General features: G+C 38.3%; 1 long non-coding RNA gene across 1 annotated transcript; it reads left to right on the forward strand.

The window, feature by feature from the left end:
• Positions 1–1,595: 1,595 nt before the first annotated feature.
• On the forward strand, positions 1,596–6,152 carry LOC125124349 (uncharacterized). The gene is made up of 3 exons (XR_007134281.1): positions 1,596–1,684; positions 3,418–3,471; positions 5,630–6,152. It is a non-coding gene; the product is annotated as an uncharacterized LOC125124349 (long non-coding RNA).
• Positions 6,153–14,843: the final 8,691 nt, after the last annotated feature.

Here is a 14,843-nt window from a genome sequence, read left to right on the forward strand (position 1 = left end):
AGCTCACAGCAATGCTGGATCCCACTGAGCAAGACCAGGGATTGAACCTGCATCCTCATGGATACTAGTAGGATTTGTTTCCACTGCATCACAATGGGGACGCCTTCATAGCTTTCTATCACATACCATATTCAGAACTGCTCACTTGCTATGATTCTGTGTTTTCAATGAAAAGTTATTAAGTCATTTAAAATCTTAGATATCAAGCTCCCATTCATGTTAATTTCTCCATGTGAGTCATCTCTGTTTTTATTATGTAAATAAATGTTTTATGGAAAAATTTTCTGTGCATGTATTGCCCAGTTATACAGATAGCATGTAACTTTTCAAATGTTTTCTCAAAGGATACTTAGGATTAATTATATAATAAATTCACCAATGGTAAAAATCTTAAAACATAGACAATGTGTTATTTGTGACTTTTGGATACCTTATTATTATTCTGCATTTACTAGTATGAGGGAAAATGCTAAATATTTAAAGGAATCTGAATGACAGATTAAAAACTCAGATTAATTAGGGGTGATTGTTACAGAGAAAAAGAGAGAGGGAGGAAGGGAGAGAGAGAGAGAGAGGATAATCCCTGTATTTTAGGAACAAATAGTCTTGATTTCATCCTCAACCTTTCTGAACTTGTTTATTTGAAAAGGTCAAAACTCCATGATAATTTGAGCCTTCTCTGTTTCCTAAAATACATTGCTCTTGGGAGTTCCCTTTGTGGCTCAGCGGTAACAAACCCAACTAATATCCATGAGAATGAGGGTTCGATCCCTCGCCTTGCTCAGTGGGTTAAGGATCTGGCATTGCCGCAAGCTGTGGTGTAGGGGACAGATGTGGTCCCTATGTATCTGGTATTGCTGTGGCTGTGGCTGTGGCCGGGGCCAGCAGCTGTAGCTCTGATTCGACTGCTAGCCTGGAACCTCCATATGCCTCAAGTCCGGCCCTAAAAAGCAAAAAAAAAAAAAAAAAAAAAAAAAAAAAGCAAAAAAAAATCTCTCTTTATGTTTGGTTTCTCCAGAACACTAAAGAAATATTATGCTTAATATTAAGAAATATCAAGTTAATTATCTCTCTCAGTTCTCAGTTTCAATAATCACCACCACCACTCCTCAAAAAAGCAACATACACACATAAAAGAATCATGTTGCATTCCTGTAGTTTGTAGCTTTGTGTACCTCCTAGGGAAACTTACATTTTTTTTTTTTTCAACTAAAGCAAAAATAATTCACTGGTTCAAAGAGGAATGGTTGAATTCTGAACTTGACCCCAGAAGAGTATGCAGGAGCAAGCAGTGTTCCCACCTGACGGACAAGCACACACTGCATCTTCCAGTGTGTACCATGGATTTGCAATTCATTGTTGTTAGCATCATTACATTTCCAGTGTGACAGCTTTAGTTTTCTGAAAGGATTTAATTGGTTAAAAAGAAACTCTGTCCATTTCCAAGGAGCAGGGTACCTGTTTTGTTCTTTCTCTCAGAGGGGAAGGAAGAAAGTCAAAGCAGGAGTGCTCATGGAAACATGTGAGGCCCCTGTAGAGTGGAGAGGCCCCCTTTCGACCTTTTCATCAGTTTTTTTTTAATTCCTCAACAGAAAGATTCCACAAAGGCAAAGGGGAAGCTTACATGAAGCAGACCTGAGTTCCTGCTATTACTTATGTGCAACATCAGAAAGAGAATTCCATGGTAAGTGTGGACTGTCTCTAAGGTAGCATTTTTGGATATAGCTTAAAGGTTTCTTGGTGGTTGCATTTATTTTTTACTGAATGTGAATGTGTATATTCTCAGCATATGTTTATATACACGTATAAAGTGTGTATGTACACATTAGTTCATGCTTCCATAAACACAAGATGACTGAGGTGCTGCTTCAGTCATGGGTTACCTATATGTTGGTTATTTTGATTTTTTTTTTCTTAACTATACCCAAAGGATATAACTTTTATCCATTTTACCATGAATAAATCCATGTTAGTGATGTGAGGGATTTTTTTTTTCCATTTTGTCTTCTTTCAGTTAATTTTAACTTCATTATTAAGATGAATTGTAATGATGTTTAAAACCCCAGAGGCAAACTGGCTTCATTTGATTTCTTCTGGTAGATGAAAAAACAAAACAACAACAAAAAAAACTGTTAGCAGTTCCAATCTTCTGTGAAATGTGTCCTTTGCTTTGTGCTTACATTTTTAATGTGCCTTTCAAAGTAGAATTGATTTGGTGCTTTCTTTTAAAATATAAAACAATAAATATTTTATAAGGGAAGGGCTTTTTAAAATTTTTTTTTGTTTTGGGGTATAAGCAAACTGAAATAGCAAAAATATTCTCACTCTATCAACCAGTTGAAAGCAAACAATACTGTTTTTAATTAGTTTGAGCTTCCAAAAAATGTTTACCTCTAGATGCAACTTGTTATTCATATGCTATCTCAGGAGGAAAGTTTTGTTTTGGAACACCATGAAATCTGTCCTTGGCTCAGGCCTTCTGTTCTTCCAAACAAAAAGAAGAGATGCAAGTAGCAAATACTATCTGGAATTCACTCAAATAGACATATTATAGAGGCATCATGTCATGATTTCTGGTGGAATTTCAGGTGCCTTCTTGAAAAAAAAAAAAAGACACACTTTCATGCATCATGCAGCTTTTTGTAGTATAAACTTTGTTTGCCATGACAATGGTGGCCACTTTTTGCCACGCTCCCTGTTCAGGCCTTGGGAATAAGAACAGAATTATCCGGATTTTACTCCATGTTTTACATAGCACTTGTCCTCTTCCATTCGTTTATGTAACAGATATTTATTGAGCACCTTCTCTGTACCCTGTGCTATAGGAGATTAAAAACATGAATTAAGCACAGACCCTGTCCTCAATGAACTTCAGGTCTAATGGGAAAGATGGACAAGTGCATATTGTTTATATTCACGAAAGATGAAGAAGGAGGAGAAAAAGGAGGAGGAGAGGTAGAAGTACTTGCAGTGTTAAAGGAATGTAAGAGTATTGTAGGATCTCCTGGGGGGAGAACTTAAAGATAGCTTTTTCTCTGCAGATGGCATCAGATACTGCATGGGGTGACTTTAGGCTTGGAAGTCGTTTTCCCGTGATAAGAGTTTAAGTTCACCTGAATTACAGGAAACAGAGGCATTTTTCGTGGCTACTGCTTCTTCATTTTTTTCTCCCATTGCAGCAATGACTTTTGTGAACTAAAGGGGCCCCTCACACACCCTTTTGGTAACAATCCTGCCTTGCCAGCCTAACTATTAGCAAATTGTTCTTGCTAGATCAATGGGCAAGCTTTCAAGTCTAATAGGAATGAAAAAAAGTATTCAAAGCTGAGATATTTTTAGTTTTTCAGAGAGATTGATTTTCTCTAATACTCTCAATTACCTGAAAAAACTTCTTTTAAATTTCACCTAACCTTTCAGGTTTGAGGCTCACCATATGAAGGAATGTTTTCCTGGAAAGCTCTTCTTCTCCAGGTAATTTCTAGTCATTTTTCTTTGTTGGGAACTCATTCATGCTTTCTTAGTAAATGTAGCATCCTGATGTTATGTTTTTTTTTTTTTTTCCCGCTTTTTGTTTTTGTGGGTTTTTTTTTGCTTTTTAGTACTGCACTCTCGGCATATGGAGGTTCCCATGCTAGGGGTCCAATCAGAGCTGCAGCTCCCAGCCACAGCCACATCAATGCAGGAACTGAGCCACATCTGCACCCTACACCACAGCTCAGGGCAACGCCAGATCCTTAACCCACTGAGCCAGGCCAGGGATCAAACCTGCAACCTCATGGTTCCTAGTTGGATTCGTTTCCACTACACCATGACAGGAACTTTATCAGCTTTTGCTATATTAAAAAAAAAAAAAAAAAAAGGTGTAACCCAAATGCTTCACACCACAAATATGCATCATGTATCATGATTCTGTAGGCTGGCTAGATGTTTTGGAACATAATAGATCTAAAATGTCCTCACTCTGATGTGTGGGAACTTAGCTGGGGAGGCTGTGATGGCTGGGATCTCTTCATGTGCTTCCTCATTATTTGGAGGCAGTCTGGGTCCCAGTAGCATGCAAGAAAGGGCAAGCTCCCATGCACACTTGATGTTTCTGCTTTAGTCATATTAGCTAGTGTCCCACTAATTAAATCAAGACATAAGACCATGCCCAGATTCAATAGTTGGAGTAAAAGACTACCTCTCTTGAGAAGAGAGAGGGCAAAGTCACATTGCAAAAGACCATTCATATAGGAACAAATATAAGGCTGTTACCACTCCACCAATTTACCCCGAGAGGTGCGCAGGAGGTAGGCTTACAAGAGAAAGATGTTAGGAGAGAGACATTCTGTAGCAGACCTTACAGGGCTCCTGGTATAGATAGACTTCCCTTAAGCTCACCTCCACTGCAAGTTTCATCATCCTGCAGTTCATTACCCTTTGAAGGTTTTAGAAACTATCCTGGATTTGATGTTGACAGAGGCACTTATGGCCAAGAGGGAGGCTCCAAAGCAAAAGTCAAGCTTATTATAGAAAAAAATGTCACTGGATAAGATGAATAGGCAGAAGTTGATTTTATTCTGATTCTATTGCCAGCAGTAGGACAGAGAACCCAGAGCAAATCTGGATACTTAGCTTCACTGAAACAAAAGGCAGAGGGTTTTAAACCCTGGGGGTAAGCTAGTAGGAAAATATTGGAGGACATTAGAGAGCAGATGGATCCATGGAGTTTGTTAAGCACATTTAGTCATTCCTGAGGTTGCAATTTTTTTTTTTTTCTTTTGTGATGAGGCCACCTGTGTTTGCTAATTGGCATCCATGGAAATTCGACTGCTACCTTCCACAGAAACTGGGAGATTGGGGCACTTTATCCTTCAGTGTTTACATTTCAAAATGATTGCTAGATCCTTGAGAAAAAACATTTCCTGGGTTGTAAAACTGGCAAGAGGCTGGGAGGAGATTTACATACAATTCAAAGGGACAGAGAAAGGATTTACAGTGATAAGGTTTCTAAAATACAAGTTCCAAGAAAAGGGAAGTAAGGGGCCTCCAGTCAGGAAGAAGCCCTTCTAAGTTTAGTCAGGCTGAGAGGATGCTTGAGACCACCTTGATCAAGCTGTCCAGAAGCAAAGCACCCTGTTTTTCACCTCTGCACAGGGCTGCCTTAACTAAACATGTTCCTCACATGACTGTCAGAGCAGAAAATATTTTAACCTGTTTAACATTTGAATAACTGTAGAAAAAAATTTTAAGGATTTTTATGGAAAATATCTTTCAATGTGTATTTGTCTCCTCTGTTACTCTGCATGGTCCATATCTCTCACTTGAATATTTCTGGGTCCCTAACATGGGTCTCTGATACACGGACCCAGGCAGCTGAAATGCATTCTATAGAAGAGGAAAATGAGGTTTAGAGACTTTAGATGATTGGCTTATGTGCTAGAGATCTGCATAACAAAGAAGAGATTTTGACCAAAGTGTGTTTGACTCCAATGCCTTGGCTCCAAGAACTTCTCCAACAGGCTACTTACTCTTAGCTTAAAACTTGGCCCCAGGTTACTTTGAAGGATGCCCAAACTCTGTCATAAATATTCTTTTTTTTTTCATAAATATTATTTAACTGCCTACTTATTTCTTATTTTCCCCACAGTCTGGCATTCATCCTTCTGAAACATTTACCCTTCTGTCAGCTGGTCCTCTGGCCTATTAAAACCAGATCCCAGGTAAGGTCCCGATGTCTACCTTGCAAAGGTATTGGATGGGGTATCCTTTTGACTGGGAAATGAAACGTTGATGTCCTGTGAAGGAAAATTTAATCCCCAGTATGGTGGACAAGGAAAGCATTGTTTTTGTTTGTTTCCTTTCTTTTTGTGTTTAAACTAGTAGGGTGTGGAGGACAGGGGAGAAGTGCCCTATCCACAGTGCCTGAGGACAGCTTAGCAACCCAGGAGTGTGTAGAAAGAAACTGGCTTAGCTCGTATAGGAAGTTCTGTAGGAAACATTCATGGGCTCTGAGAAGTTGCATTTCTATCAATGGGAGATTTTCGTTTTTTTTAACTTTTTTGAAGTGTGGAGATTTAATTTTCTCAAGAGTAAAAGTTTAACGAGTACTGTTTTCTTTTAGTTGAAGTTGATGTCTCATCCAGCCTTAATGTTGCTAGTAGCAGGGCTATTCTTAAAACCATTCCTAAAAAAGAATCAGCTACCTCACCAGAAACTGCCGCAGCATTCCCCGACTCTTCAGAAATTCCATTTCATGCCATTCTTATTTGGAACATACTTTGCAATTAACAGTGTTCTAGTTCCTGTGAATTGTGGGAAGAATGAATAGTGGGAGTTCCCATTGTGGCTCAGCAGTAACAAACCCGATTAGTACCCCTGAGGGTGGACATTTGATCCCTGGCCTCGCTCAGTGGGTTAAGGATCTGGCATTACCTTGAGCTATGGTGTAGGTCACAGATGCGCCTCGGATCCCGAGTTGCTGTGGCTGTGGCTGTTGCTGTGGTGTAGGCCGGCAGCTATAGCTCCAACTTGACCCCTAGCTTGGGAACTTACAGGTGCCCAAAGTGTGGCCCTAAAAAGCAAAAAAAAAAAAAAAAAAGGAACATGGATCTAAATATCACACTTGTTTGTTTCAAAAAATGATAAAGCCAAGACTTAGATTGATAGTTGGATAGGGAAGAAAATAGGATATTTTGCCCCTCCTTTGATGCCCCCATATTTTATTTCTGAAATAAATAACCCATAAATAATAGGCCTAGGCCTAGTAAAAGGATAATAAAATGATTTAGTTTTATAAATGGTGATAGGTAGGAAGCACTATAGAACTGGTGACTTTCTTCTAAAGTTTTGGTTAAGCCATTGGAGGCTTTGCTGTCCAGAAGGTAGGGATGTTGGCTCTGCCCTAATTATCTCAAATAGCAAGTCTGTTTGGCCCCCAGGAAGGCGGCCAGATAACGAATGTGGACATTACTTTTCTCAGCTCAAATTGAGAAAAAAAAAAAAAAAACACTTTACAGAGCTTTGAGGAAGGCAGATACCAGCGGCCTCTTTTATGGTGGGTGTGAACACAAATCAAAGACTCCAGCAGAAAACATCCTCCACCTGGCGACTTCCAGGATTTAAAAAAGAAAAAAAGCAAAAAAAAAAAAAAAAAAACCACAAGAGTTCCCCAATTGTGTAGATTCTGGTTACAATGAACTACAAATCATTCCATAGCTTTCCTTTGGGAACTTCATAAGACAGAGAAGTAGCTCAGAAGATGCTATTTTTAGAGTGTCAGATAGGTTTATCTCATGCAGCATCTAGGCCGTGATAAGAAGATTGTGATTAGCAATGCTCCAGAGAAGAAAAAAGAAACATTCACTCTCCTTTGGATATTTTAGAGCTCAAGTTCTGCCTCTTGCAAGCTGCCGAATCCTTTTGCAGTGGCCTCTATGGGGGTATCACCAGGCAAAGGGAAATGAGACTGGCACTCATAAGTCATTATTTCTGAAAAATGTCTGTTCACGTAATCCCTCCTTTCTGGACACCATATCTCAGACTCACAGCACTGCATGGCAGGTGGCGCCCGCAGTAAGGTGTTAACGCTTGGACAGCAGACTTGCTTCATATCTGATTACTTTATAACAATGAGTTGTAGGAAACTGTGTCCAATATGAATTAACTCTGCTTAGGGGTATGTGGAGGTCCAGGAAATTGGTATGAAATCGTGCTCTAGAAAACCCCAGCTGCACAGGCTGAGGCTAAGTTTGTGACTTGAACAGCAATTATCATTCTTACCAAGTTAGGAGAGCCTCTCTAAACCCCCAACTAAATTTTTGATTGTTATGGACTCTCATAACAATAGGATTGGAAGCGTCATTGAAGAGCTAAACATTTAACCTGCCAACACATCTGTTTTATATTAGCTGCTAACACTTTTCCCCACCATACACAACCCATCTGAGTAACAGACATACCAGTGTGTGTGTATAAAATGTATATTTGATACGCTTTAATTTAAAAAATAAAAATAAAAATAAAAATATGCACTTTCACTGCTGTTGTTGTTGTTCCCATTGGCAAGCAGCTAAGATCACGGGGTAACAAAAGCCCTAGCAAACTATTCAGTCCACTGTGATGTAGGTTTCAGGCATCACTGGGACAATGTCTGAGTTTCTCTGACCCTTTATTTCTCAAAGAAGTGATTTCATTCTGATTCCTCCTGGGTCAAGCTGGGATGCCTTACACTGATGACTTGGAGAACTTCTTCCTTCATAACAATATAAATAATGGGTTCAACATTGTAATCAGGTCAGTAAACTGCATGTTTTACTGATACTACTCGTCAAATAGTTACACACTAGGTAAGGGGGAGTGAGGAAATCCGTTTTTACTAACTAAAAATGCTATTTGACAATACAGAGAAAAAAACCATTATAATAATCTGGTTTTCATTGGCCTTGATGGCATACAGTTTAATATGTATGTCTTTTGCATTAATAGGCAAAGATATTTACCTGTTGGGCAAACAAGGAAGCCTTCATTCTCTGAAGAAAGGATTAGAGGAACAGTCTAAATGAATGAGATGTAACCAGATATCTGAGACAGCACACCTTCTTATCTAATATAATATTTAGCCAGAGAAAGGATATTATTTTATAAGAGTAACCTTATAAGATAGAGGCCACCTGATTCATCATGATCCAAACCTTTATTTTCTATCAAAGTAGGTCCCTTTGGGAAAGATATACTTAGAAAATCATGCTTTGTATCCCTATGCAGACTTTTTAGTGACAAAGTTAATTTTACCTCTGAGACTTAAATTGTGAATATGTTTTTAGATATAGTCATTTTCTAAATGTGCTGGATTTAGCATGGCTGAGGTAATGTGATTATCTCAAAGAAATAGACTTTTGTCTTGCAAAGCATTCTTTTCGGGTTGATGACTTTCAAATATCTTTAATTACTTCAAGGACTCTATACACACTCCTTTTTTTTTTTTTTTCCCACATTTTTCTCCCATATAGGTTATTACAGAATATTGAGTAGAGTTCCCTGTGCTATATAGAAGATCCCTGTTGACCATCCCTTCCATATACAATTATACATACTCCCTTTTGGATAACCTTTTATTTCCCTACCCAGATGCTTATTTGTACTTATAACCATTTGACAGACTTTTCTTCATTTCTTAAAAATAAGGACCTCTCTTCTTACCCTGCGTTTCTTCATCTGTTCTCTTAAATCCACTTCCTTCCTCATCCATACAGACGTCCCATTTACTAACATTTCTTTCTCCTACATGATTAATATATCTTTGATACTGGCTCATTTTCCTTACTTTTTAAGAGAGCTGAGTGTATTCCATTCTAAAACTACCTAACTTGACACTGTATTTCCCTGACATTGCGTTTTCCCACTGTTTCTTCTGACACATCTCCTGTAAATTTCTTCCTCTATCTTTATTCCTCTTTTTCTATATTATTAACTGTATCCTTTTCTCTCATTTACCTTTTACTCCTCAATTCACTGTGATTCACTTTTAGCCTCCCACACTTTGTAAACTGCTCTTGAAGCTTATGAACTAATATCTCATTGCCAATTCCAGGGAACATTTTCCAATTTGCAGCTTCCATGTTTCTCTTATGCATGTTGACTTGTTCTATGTGCTTGGTGTTGGTAACACCATCTTTTCCTAGTTACCTTCCTCTGTCTGTGACCATTTATGTTCCTCCTAACCCTTCAAGTGTGGTGAACAGCCGACTTCTGACTTTTGCCCAATATTCTTATTTTACACATCATTCTTTAGTGGTATCATCTAGCTCCAGTCCTTTCCTCCATCACTCCCAGTGCATATCTTTGGGACACACTTTTCTTTTTTTTTTTTTTATAATTTTTTTTTATTTTCCCACTGTACAGCAAGGGGACATGTATACATTACAATTACATTTTTTCCCCCAGCCTTTCTTCTGTTGCAACATGAGTATCTAGACAAAGTTCTCAATGCTATTCAGCAGGATCTCCTTGTAGATCTATTCTAAGTTGTGTCTGATAAGTCCAAGCTCCCGATCCCTCCCATTCCCTCCCCCTCCCATCAGGCAGCCACAAGTCTCTTCTCCAAGTCCATGATTTTCTTTTCTGAGGAGATATTCATTTGTGCTGGATATTAGCTTCCAGTTATAAGTGATATCATATGGTATTTGTCTTTGTCTTTCTGGCTCATTTCACTCAGTATGAGATTCTCTAATTCCATCCATGTTGCTGCAAATGGCATTATGTCATTCTTTTTTATGGCTGAGTAGTATTCCATTGTGGGACACACTTTAAGTTTCTGTAGATAAGCTTGCTGGACATTTGAGACATTGAGATGTCCCAAACACTCCTTAAACTCAGTATGCCCCAAATTAAATGTATCAGTTCCCCCAGTTATAATTTAGACTCATTCTATCATCAGTATTTTTTTTTTTAGAAATTCAGAAGTACCAAAATTTATAAAGAATAAGTTAGCAATTGCTGCTATATATGAGTGATAGATACTTTTTAGGTCCAGGTTCAGGGACAGATCAATGTTATCCCTGTTCCCAGCTTTATGTAAGAAGACTAGATCTGGTTTCCTACTATATTCAGAGAAGCCCCTTAACTCCTGACTTTAGATAGGTGTGAAACCTCAGCCTTTAATTAAAGAATATCTTATCTTGTACCTCCTTTGTCCTAGCCTTCTTGTATCACTTCCCTCAAGTGTCACCCCAAACTTCATGAATAACAATCTAGCTCCTGTAGTTTTTATGAAATTCAACATAGTTACTCAGAATTCTATTGTATCTGAAGTGTATGGGTATGAAGAATTGATGGAGAAGGGAGGGGAGGTATTCTTGTATCTGCTTTGCTTGAATTGCCAATTTACATGGAAATGCCAGTAGGCATTTATTGAACCACTGAGTTCCAGACAAACTCTCCCTGCCCCTACTGTGTGGTCATCATCATCCTACATTCTTATGGTAACAGAATTAATTTTTATTTAGTAATCAGATTAGTAACTGGCATGAAGTAGCCCAGAGGCATGAAGAACAAAAATTGACTAACAACAACCATGACTTTGAAATATTGGCTAATTCATTAATTTCACCTGTTAAAATCACCTTTATTTAAGGATTCAATAAAATGAACCCATTTTAGTATGGAGTTCAATAAGTTTTGAACTCATTGGCTCACCATCCTATTCAAAATAAGGAATATTTTACCATACCCAAAATTTCCCTCATGCTCTACTGATCTCATCTTAACTTGACTATATTTGCAAAGACCTTATTTCTAATTAAGGTCATGTTCTGATGCACTGAGGTTAAGACTTAAACATATCTTTCACCATCACTCTCCTTTTCCTGAGAATATTCCTTATGAAAAATAATCCCTGTTCAGTGACAGGACTGTTCAAGCAGATTCAGGAATCACAAGTAAATTTTATGAACAGGAAGTTCAAGTTCCCCTGTCACTTCTCTCAAAAAACATTTATGGTTTCTGGGCCGTTTCCTTCAACAATTAACAGAACTCAATATATAACTTCTAAGCAAGAGTGAATCATCGCTACACTAAACCTTCTTAGAGGTGGTCGTGAGGAAAAGTTAAGAGAAATCTTCCCAGTTGGCAGAGTTGCAAGCCATGCATTTGTGTGTTTGTGCTGTGTGAATAAAGAATTGAGCTAAAGGGTGGATATCCATGGACTTACGGGCCATGGTGAATAGTCTGGTTATCCAGAGATGTTGAAAAATCAAGATTTAGCAACCAGAAACAAAGACTTTTGAGGGAGAGACACACTGGATAGACTTATGGGAGTGGGCGCAAAGACTGAGAATCAGCGCGTCTCATGTCCCACCAGCATCTACCTCACAGGAGTCACTAAATATCAGCTGCGTAAGATGACTCAACCCATGGACACTAGCCAGTCTTTCTCCTTGGTTATCCTAGTACTTACACAGTGGGCCTATGAACAGAGTAGCGATAATGGCAGGAATAGAGGCTGCCTGTTGCTAGGGCTGATAATTTCTGACTACCTTCTTGCTAGCAGAGATCAGCACTAAGCCCTTGATTTGATATCATTCCTCAGAAAGACCAGGTATCAGAGTTCCTGTCATGGTCCAGTGGAAACGAATCCGACTAGGAACCATGAGGTTGCGAGTTCGATCCCTGGCCTCGTTCAGTGGGTTAAGGATCCGGCGTTGCTGTGAGCTGTGGTGTAGATCACAGATGCAGTTCGGATCTGTTGTTGCTGTGGCTCTGGCGTAGGCCGGAGCTGTAGCTCCGATTAGACACCTAGCCTGGGAACCTCCATGCCCTAAAAAGGACAAAAGACAAAACAAAACAAAACAAAAAAAAAAGAAAGACCAGGTATTCACTTAGGGGCAGGTTGCTTATATCAGACCATTCAACCCTGGAATTGTCAATCCATGTCTCATTTTTCATATATGGGTTTCCTTTATCTGCAGTGCCTCTGTGAACACTATTCTTTGAGGGCTTTGAATGCTTGATTTACCAACATCAGATCTGTGTAACTTTGGTTCAGATACTTTTTCTCATATGAGAGGTATGACTAAGGATAAATGACTACCTATGTGATCCTCTCTTACCGCCTTGTGTACGTTATGCTTATTAAACTTATTAAGAGCTCAGTTAAGGTACCAACTTGAGAATCACACTCTACAAGGTTTAGGATCTGTTCTCAAGGATGCAGTTTATGCATTGAACTAATGACAAATAGTTTTTCTATGTGCTCAGTAGCTGAACTGTGTGGATTTGGAAATTATGTGTAGACGTAGGATTGACTGTCTCACTGTCTCTTCCAGTGATTCAATTTATGGAATTCGTTTCTCATATATGCAATCTTAGGATCTGCTAGATTAACAGTTCTCCTCAGGGCTGGTAAAGTAATGCTTTGACCAAGGGATATAATAATGGATCCACTGAGCCTGAAATTATGACTTCCACTTGGATATTTTGGTATCCTTGAGCTATTGAATTAGTAAAGAAAGGAATTACCTACCATGCTGGTTGGGGAATTCATCCTTATTTCAGTAAGCTTTATCATCATATTCCAGTGAAGATCTAGGATTATCCCTACACAAGTGAGGGTGGAAAGTAGGTCTAAAACCCAGGGAACTCACGAAGTCATCTTTTGATACCTTTAAACTCAGTGATTATCACACACTGAAAATAATAGCAACCATAGCCCAAGGGTAAAACACTTGAGGACTCTGAAACCTCAGGATTAAAGGTCTGGGTTACCCTGACAGGCAAGCAAATTAGATCTATTGCTGATCAGATCAAGTGTTAAGAGTATGACAACCCAGAATGAGTAATGCAATAGTTAAATAATTGCCCATGTCCCCTTGTTTTGTGCTCTGATTTTTGAGTGAGCATAGGCTAAAACTCTTAGAAATTGATGAAACCTATAGAGATTCAGACTAATGGGATTTACTTTCTCTTCATCCTTATCCTTTTTCCTCCCCATCATTCTTGTTTTGTTCCTTTTTGTGACCTTTTAGGTTCTGTGCTAGTCTGTATCCAACGTCCCCTCCTTATATCTTGTTTGGGATATTATTTGGAAAGTATTCTGAATCTCTGTAAGTTTTTTTAACTTATGAAATATGTAAGGCATATAGAAAAGCGTAGAGAATAATATTACAAACATCCATTATACCCAGCAACTCTATGTTGCAGATGCCATTAAAGCCACTTCTTTTCTTTCTTTTTTAATTTTTATGGCCACACCCATGGCATTATGGACATTCCCTGGTCCACGGATTGAATCCAAGCCACAGCTGCAATCTATCAGAGCTGCAGCAATGCCAGATCCTTTAAACCCACTGCTCTGGGCCCAGGATCGTATCAATGCCTCCGCATTTATCTAAGCTGCTGTAGTCAGGCTCTTAACCCACTGTGCCACAGTGGGAACTCCAAAGCCATTTAAATGCTTTGAGAACCACTGTGCTCTCCTCAGAGATAACTACCATGCTGAAACTAGTTTATATATTTCCATATGTATGTATTCATAAGTAGTATATAGCTTTATGTGTTTAAAAATTAAATTATATCACATGGTATATATTTTTCTCCATAATTTATTTTTATTCAACATGTTTTGAGATACATTGTTGATTAGCCTGGATTTTTTTTTTGCCTTTTTTTTCTAGAGGTAGGTAGGGTGCTGTGGGGTTTTCTTGATAATTAGCTTAATTGTCAATTTTCTAATATCAGTAACTCTTTATATAATTCTAGAATGTTTCATTCTTACTAGCAGAACTCCTTGTAATTCTGGAACAAAAGCAACTCACTTTATTCCAGCCTAAGACATGCATCAGAGAATGCAGGGCTGCTGTAAAAGGATGACTTGTTTTATTTCTTATAAAGTATTGTGGTGCTGGGGTTCAGGAGAATTCTCCTCGATTTCAGCTTTGCAAGAAAATAAATTCTAGGTTGAGACCCAGAAAATTTTACAGAGGTTATTGACTCTTACCCAATTGTTTGCCAATAATTATTGACTATAAATTAGTTCTGTCTGCTTTTGTTGTCTTTTTCCAAGAGAATTTCCCATTCTTACTGCTAGCAAATATGTTATAAAGGAAAGCAAAAAAAAAAAAAAAAGATGAACAAGACTTCATTGGGTAACTAGGAAATAATTCTCAAATTCTTACAGAGAGCTAGCTCAGTAACTGAAAAGGATCAATAAACCCACAACTAACATCAAACAACAGCACCTCTCTTAAACCTAACAACTATACCGTGGAGCTACTGTGCTATATACTTTCTTTATTCTTAGAAAAAATTTATCTTCAGAGTTTTAGTAGAAAATTGACAGAACACTGTAAACCAGCTATAATGGAAAA

This window comes from Phacochoerus africanus, chromosome 4 (genome assembly GCF_016906955.1).
Source record: "Phacochoerus africanus isolate WHEZ1 chromosome 4, ROS_Pafr_v1, whole genome shotgun sequence".
In the NCBI taxonomy this organism is placed as follows: domain Eukaryota; kingdom Metazoa; phylum Chordata; class Mammalia; order Artiodactyla; family Suidae; genus Phacochoerus; species Phacochoerus africanus.